The sequence below is a fragment of the Oncorhynchus gorbuscha genome, linkage group LG04 (assembly GCF_021184085.1).
Source record: "Oncorhynchus gorbuscha isolate QuinsamMale2020 ecotype Even-year linkage group LG04, OgorEven_v1.0, whole genome shotgun sequence".
Classification (NCBI taxonomy): Eukaryota; Metazoa; Chordata; class Actinopteri; order Salmoniformes; family Salmonidae; genus Oncorhynchus; species Oncorhynchus gorbuscha.
The window spans coordinates 73,941,173-73,949,709 of record NC_060176.1 but is presented as its reverse complement, the minus strand read 5'-3'; positions in this window follow the sequence as shown (position 1 = coordinate 73,949,709).

Sequence of the window (8,537 nt, the reverse complement as noted above, 5' to 3'; positions counted from 1 at the left end):
CAGCCCCCATCATAGGGTTAGAGGCAGATAATCCCAGCGGAGAGAGAGGAACCGGCCAAGCAGAGACAACAAGCTTAGTGAGACTATCATTTGTGTTTCAACACCTCTTAACCTCCTATTCCATTCATCACATAAAGGTGAGTCACCGAAGTTAAATGAAGAAGTAGTCAGCTTCTCAGGTAAGTTATGCAGCAGGAACAGGAGCTACATCTACAGGAAACAGGTAAGCAATGGGCATGCCACTTTTTAAGGTTATCTAATATAATAATAATATAATAAATGATAATATATGCCATTTAGCAGACGCTTTTATCCAAAGCGACTTACAGTCATGTGTGCATACATTCTACGTATGGGTGGTCCCGGGGATCGAACCCACTACCCTGGCGTTACAAGCGCCATGCTCTACCAACTGAGCTACAGAAGGACCTGACGATACATTTCTGACTGTAACTGTTATTCTTCTAGATGACACAGGCGTACACCTCTGAATTTCAGCTCTCACAAGAAGTTCTTATGGAAACCGGGAATCTTCTGGACACTGGGATTCTTCAGGCCTATCAACCGAAATGGTCTGAGCACAAGGTGATCTAGGAAACTTCTAAGTCCCGGTGACTCTTGGTAGTTCACCAGGGGGCAATGTTACAGGTTGTCTATGAAAACCATAAAGTTCCTCTTTTCTGGTTTTCAACATCAGTTAGGATCTCTTTCTCTTTCAGGGTGCTCCTGAGTGGCGCAGTGGTCTAAGCACTTCATCTCAGTGATAGAGGCATCACTACAGACCCTGGTTCGATTCCAGGCTGTTTCACAACAGGCCGTGATTGGGAGTCCCATAGGACGGCGCACAATTGTCCCAGCGTCTTCTGGGTTAGGGTTTGGCTGGGGTAGGCTGTCATTGTTATAAGAATTTGTTCTTAACTGACTTGCCTAGTTAAATAAAGGTTAGAAATAAAACATAAAATGAAATCTCATAAGCCTCTTTGATAGCAGGATGAACTTGTAGTGTGCTCAGGAAGCCTTCACCTCCTTTCTCTTCCCAGGTCATCAGCCTTCTCACCACAGAAGTGTTTGTACCGACTAGGATAGAGACTTCATGGCCGGGTTTGGTAAACCAACACAAGTGCTTCTATGGTCTCCACTACACCTACTACTGATCCTGAAAACTTCAACAACAAACAGCCATCATAGGGGTGGGTATTGCACGGAGCTAAGGCTCCAAGTGTTCAATGGGATTTAATGGCGTCAAGTACGTTGTAAAAGGATATGTAGGGTGATCTGAGACATGCTATCTAGCTTTAGCATAGATGCCTTCAATCTGTACAGAAACAACAGCGCTAGGGCCAACTCACCCGGTAAGTACAGTAGTATATATTTAGCTTCTTCACGTTTCTTGTTGCACATGGTGAAACTTATCTTCACTGATGACGTCAGGCCGCTCCTTTACTGGGTGCCGCTGTAGTTTCCTATTGACCGTTTCTGGCTGATGAGACGCTTGTTGACTTTCCTCAGATTTTCTTCAGCCTCACAGTCTCGTTTGAAGTGTCCATCCTCTCCACATTTATAGCAGAAGATGCCAGGTCGGCCTTTATCCTTAGTGGGACCTTGAGATGGATCAGCGTTCTTCCTTCTGCCTTTGAATGCGGAATCTGTCTTCTGAGTGAGCGTGTCAGGCTTACCTGTGATGACAGCAGCAGACCTAAGACGAGTCATCTCAGTTTTCAAACCATTCAGTTCTTTCCTCAGCAGCTCCATGTCACTGACTTCTGTGGGTGCAGCAACAACTGGAGTGAGAGCTGATGACAACACTTGTGGGAACAGTCCTGTCTTGAAGCATATCTTCCACCTCCCTTTCCTTGTGAAGCAGCTCAGAGAAGGTAGATGGATCACGCAGCTTGTAGGTCATCCGTATGCGAAGAGCAACCATGTCATGCGACAGTGCACATCTCACAACCTGTTCAATGCGGTTGCTATTCATCTCAGACAGTTAAATTACACCTTTGCATAGCACACTGTGCAGCAGTTTGTTCAATCTCAGCAGATATGCAGTAAGTTTCTCTCCCTCCTTCTGGAACATGTTTCTGAACCCTGCCATCAGACAAGATGAACTTTCAGTGGCTACAGTTAAGAGCATTCATGTAATCAGTATCAGTAGCTGTGGGATTTCCGATCTTCAAAAACCTCACAATGACAGCAGCAGAACCTTTAGGCTTTAAGTATTCTCTGCTTCTTCACATTAACACTACATTGCCATTCATCCAGCAGATGAGTGGTCTGCTCAGTCCAAGCATCATCCTCCTCTTCTCCACTGGGAGTAGGCTTCACACCAGAGAACATGCGTAACTTTCAGTAACCTTGCGTCTCAGTAGCCGCACGGTGACATTTCTCCACCAATGAACCAATGGCACTAACCAATGCAGTGTTTAGATCAACAAAAGGGGACTTATCAGACCTGTAACATCTGCAACAGTCTTCCCTTCATTTCTCGGAAATGACAGCAGCTTAGACTGAAATCTTCACCCTCAGCAGGAGATGCAAGTGATGCAACAATGACACGCACAGAATGACACGCACAGGCCAGGGACCAACCTCTCCAGGTATCCCTACAACATCTGGTAATACGATCTTAGTCACATCCTGTGACCTCTCAACCAAGACATAGTGCTTTTTACCAGAAGCATACGAGCATCAATTGCGCACCAAAGCCTTCCCAAAAGGTTTGACATGACTGAGGGCTTCATTATCAGACACTTGGCTGAAGAAATCTGTGTCAAATAACTGGATTTCTATTGATGGGTACACGTTATTTTGAATGGATCGGATGAGTAAAGGAGGAGGGGCAATTGCAAATTTATGTTTGATTTAATCATGAGCTTTATTTGGTTCTTTCACCTCTGAAATGATTTCCTATTCCCCTAATCATCATTTAGTCTTCCCATGTTCACCAAAGCCAAACATTTTGAATTGCTTGCGGTTAAAACAAACATATATAAGGATTCCCACATCACTGTAGTCGGCTTCTACAGACCGCTCTGGGCTTCGGGAGATGCACTAAACTCTCTTTCTGATGTTCTGCACAAGTTAAATGACTGAATTCATTATTTTAGGAGATTTGAACTGGGACATACTTGCATCTGTATCAGACTCTTTTAAAGAACGACTCTCTGCATCTCACTCAATTAATTAATGCGCCTACAAGACCGAATACCAGAGCACCTGACAAATCAACGCTACTGTACATTATTCTAACGAATACCCCTCAAATACACATCAACTGGGATATTCTGTAATGATGTCAGTGATAACTGTGCAATTGCTTGTGTTAGAAATACAAAAATGACCAAATCCAAACCCCGTTATATTTTTAAAATACATTTTAGACAGTTTGAAGAGCAAACGTTCTTACATGATCGGTACCATAACATTTGACAGAGTAAGTCTGATTCATATTTTTACATGAAATGTGTGTTGATTTGTGATAAGCATGCCCCTGTGAAGAAATATAGAACCAGTAAAAGGGACAATCCCTGATTTTCAGATAACTTGGCAGAAGTAAGTAGAAAGAGAAATATCTATTGGGCACAAGCTAGACATACAAATGCTCCTGTTGACTGGGCCTCCTTCAGAGGGCTAAGAAACAAATGCACATGGTTTCAGGATCTCCAGTCTGAACATAAAATTCCATTCAGCTCCTTATTGATCAGCAAGTCCAAATCAGATTACTATTTAAATGCAGTCACAGAAAACCTAAACAACCCTGCCAAGTTCTGGAAGCTAATCAAATCAGTGTCAGGTTATAATGTATCCTCTGGTCTTCCTGACCATTGATGGATTCTAATGAAGTGAAGGATAAAGCTGATATTGTAGGGGTTGTTAACAATCACTTCATATCTGCTGGTTCAGTTTGTTGATAATGGTGGGACCCAGGCCTCTAATGTCATCTCCAGTTACAGTCAACTATGATATAGGCCCTCATGTGAACCATTTTAACTTTGAGCCAGTTTCTTATACTGAGGTCTATGCAGCACTAAAGGCTATAGACACTAAAAAGTCTGCAGGTCCAGGCAACCTGGACACCTACCTCTTAAAGATAGCAGCAGGTATTATTACTGAACCTGTGGCTCACATTTTCAACGTGAGTCACTTGACCAATTCCATACCCAGCATTTTGAAATCAGTGTATGTCCTCCCGGTGCTAAAGGGAGATCCCTCAGATGCTAATAACTATCATCCTCTCTCTAAACTCCCTATCCTGGCCAAAGTCTATGAATCCCTAGTAAAAAATGTCTTAACAGAAAAGAACATACTGAGTGAGGTTCAATTTGGCTTTAGATCGGGACACAGCACCACAACTGCAGCTATCGCAGTGGCAAATGACACCATTAATGCACTTGATAAAAAGCAACATTGTGCCGCTCTGTTTGTGGATTTATCAAAGGCCTTTGATTCAGTTGACCATGAATTGTTAGCTCAGTAACATTGAGCTCAGTAAAAGGGCAGTAAATTGGTTTAGGAACTTCTTTCTGACAGAACGCAATGTGTTATATACTGACAATCACAAGTCTACCTTTCTTGAGATAAATAGATATGTGCCCCAGGGTTCCATTTGAGCTCCTGTGTTGTTCTCAATTTTTATTAATGATTTGGGAAATGGGATGCAACCCGCAAAGTTACATCTATATGCATATGATAGTCATATATTCAAGTGCTCCTTCTCTGGTCCAGACTGCTTTTCAGTCACTGCAGGCCTCCCTCTATGGTCGCAAACTGGTCTTGAATGTACAAAAAACTAAATTCATGACCTTTACCAGAGCTAGAACTCTGCCAGAGAACATTAGCATTGTCACATCTGGTGGCTTATCCATAGAAAAAGTGTCATCCCACAAATACCTATGTATTTGGTTGGATGACAAGTTATCCTTTAATGTTCATGCGGATAATCTTGTGACAAAGCTTAAATTTAAATTGTGTTTTTATTTTTGTAATAAGGCTTCCCGCTTATGGCTAGAAAGAAGTTTGTTCAGGCCACATTTCTCTCTGTAATTGATTATGGTGACTTGTTGTATATGCATGCAACCTCCTCTGTCCTACAGAGACTGGACTCTATTTATTGCATCTTTGCACTTTATTACAAATGCCAAGTCACTCACCCACCATTGCACATTGTACCAAATGGTAGGTTGGACCTCACTTTATATGCGCAGAAAGAGACATTTGTATGTGTTCATCTACAAAGCCCTTTATGGGAAAACTTCCTCTTTACCTCTGTAGACGGGTCTCCTTCACCACCAGCTGTTACCTTACCCGGTCTGCTAGGTGGTTGCTACCAAATCTCCCCAAGACATTCACAGTATTAGGCAAGACTGCCTTTTCATCTTGTGCACCAGATGCATGGAATAATCTACAGTCGTGGCCAAGTTTTGAGAATGACACAAATATTAATTTCCACAAAGTTTGCTGCTTCAGTGTCTTTAGATATTTTTGTCAGATGTTACTATGGAATACTGAAGTAAAATTACAAGCATTTCATAAGTGTCAAAGGCTTTTATTGACAATTACATGAAGTTGATGCAAAGAGTCAATATTTGCAGTGTTGACCCTTCTTTTTCAAGACCTCTGCAATCCGCCCCGGCATGCTGTCAATTAACTTCTGGGCCACATCCTGACTGATGGCAGCCCATTCTTGCATAATCAATGCTTGGAGTGTGTCAGAATTTGTGGGTTTTTGTTTGTCCACCCACCTCTTGAGGATTGACCACAAGTTCTCAATGGGAAGGCCACCAGAGACTCGGTTCACGCCCAGTCTCTGTCGTAACCAGCCGCGACCAGGAGGTCCGTGGGGCGACGCACAATTGGCCTAGCGTCGTCTGGGTTTTTATTTTTAATTTCACCTTTATTTAACCAGGTAGGCAAGTTGAGAACAAGTTCTCATTTACAATTGCGACCTGGCCAAGATAAAGCAAAGCAGTTCGACAGATACAACGACACAGATTTACACATGTAGTAAAACAAACATACAGTCAATAATACAGTATAAACAAGTCTATATACAATGAGAGCAAATGAGGTGAGAAGGGAGGTAAAGGTTGGCAGAGTGTGCTAAAGCAGTGAATAGAACAAACTTAGGGAGGGTTAGGGAGGGCTTGGATGGTAGGGATGTTCTTGTCTCATCGCGCACCAGTGACTCCTATGGCGGGCCGGGTGCAGTGCGCGCTATCCAAGGTTGCCAGGTGCACAGTGTTTCCTCTGACACATTGGTGCGGCTGGCTTCCAGGTTGGATGTGCGCTGTGTTAAGAAGCAGTGCGGCTTGGTTGGTTTGTGTATCGGAGGACGCATGACTTTCAACCTTCGTCTCTCCCGAGTCCGTACGGGAGTTGTAGCGATGAGACAAGATAGTAGCTACTAAAAACAATTGGATACCACTAAATTGGTGTAAAAAAAGGGGTAAACAATTTAAATAAGAATAAGTTCTCAATGGGATTAAAGTCTGGGGGTTTCCTGGCTATGGACCCAAAATATTGTTGTTTTGTTCCCCGAGCCACTTAGTTATCACTTTTGCCTTATGGCAAGGTCCATCGTGGTTTGAAAAGGCATTGTTCGTCACCAAACTGTTCCTGGATGGTTGGGAGAAGTTGCTCTTGGAGGATGTGTTGGTATCATTCTTTATTCGTGGCTGTGTTCTTAGGCAAAAATTGTGACTGAGCCCACTCCCTTGGCTGAGAAGCAACCACACATGATGGATGCACATCAGGATGCTTTACTGTTGGCATGACACAGGACTGATGGTAGCACTCACCTTGTCTTCTCTGGACAAGCTTTTTTCCGGATGCCCCAAACAATCAAAGAAAATTACTTTACCTCAGTCCTCAGCAGTCCAATCCCTGTACCTTTTGCAGAATATCAGTCTGTCCCTGATGTTTTTCCTGGAGAGAAGTGGCTTCTTTGCTGCCCTTCTTGACACCAAGCCATCCTCCAAAAGTCTTAGTCTCACTGTGCGTGCAGATGCTCTGTCCTACAGAGACTGGACTCAATTGCACTCACACCTGCCTGCTGCCATTCCTGAGCAAGCTCTGTACTGGTGGTGCCCTGATCCCGCAGCTGAATCAACTTTACGAGACGGTCCTGGCACTTGCTGAACTTTATTGGGCACCCTGAAGCCTTCTTCACAACAATTGAACCGCTCTCATCTTGAAGTTCTTGAAGTTCTTGATCCGATAAATGGTTGATTTAGGTGCAATCTTACTGGCAGCAATATCCTTGCCTGTTTTGAAGCCCTTTTTTGCAAAGCAATGATGCTTCAGTGTCTTTAGTGTTTTTGCAGGGAACCATGGAATACAGAGGAAGAACAATGATTCCATGCACACCCTCCTTTTGAAGCTTCCAGTCTGTTATTCAAACTCATTCAGCATGACAGAGTGATCCTGCATTGTCCTCTGTCAACACTCACACCTGTGTTGGCAGAGATAATCACTGACATGATGTCAGCTGGTCCTTTTGTCCACAGGGCTGAAATGCAGTGGAAATGTTTTCTGGGGGATTCAGTTCATTTGCATGGCAAAGAGGGACTTTGCAATTAATTGCAATTTTTATCTTTTATTTCACTCTTCATTTAACATTCTGAAGTAGATGCAAATTGCCATCATACATACTGAGGCAGCAGACTTTGTGAAAATTAATATTTGTGCCATTCTCAAAACTTTTGGCCACGACTGTACAATCCATGCTTCATCTAGACATATCAGTGTGGATGACGGATCACCACCTCAAGCTGAACCTCGGCAAGACGGGTTAGCTTGCTCTTCCTCCCGGGGAAGGACTGCCTATGGCGGGCGTTCCATGATCTCGCTATCACGGTTGACAACTCCATTGTGTCCTGGCTTCCAGGTTGGAGTGCGCTGTGTTAAGAACAGTGCGGCTTGGTTGGTTTGATCCTGGACACATGACTTTCAACCTTCGTTCTCCCGAACTAACAGTTGTAGCATGAGACAAGATGGCTACTAAAAACAATTGGATACCACTAAATTGGTGTAAAAAAAGGTTCAATTTAAATAAGAACATTCTCAATGGGATTAAAGTCTGGGGTTTCCTGGCTATGGACCCAAAATATTGTTGTTTTGTTCCCCGAGCCACTTAGTTATCACTTTTGCCTTATGGCAAGGTCCATCATGGTTTGAAAAGGCACTTGTTTGTCACCAAACTGTTCCTGGATTACTGCAACTTGCTCTTGGAGGGGCCATTCTTTATTCATGGCTGTGTTCTTAAGCAAAATTAAACCCCTTTGGCAACTCATCCCCAGATGGATGCACATCAGGATGCTTTACTGTTGGCATGACACAGGACTGATGGTGTTCACCTTCCTCCGGACAAGCTTTTTTTCCGGATGCCCCAAACAATCAAAGAAAATTACTTTACCCCAGTCCTCAGCAGTCCAATCCCACTGGCAGTCTGTCCCTGATGTTTTTCCTGGAAGCTTCGCATCCGCTACAAGACCATGGTCCAAAAGTCTTAGTCTTGTCTCACAATGCTGGAGCTGTGAGGG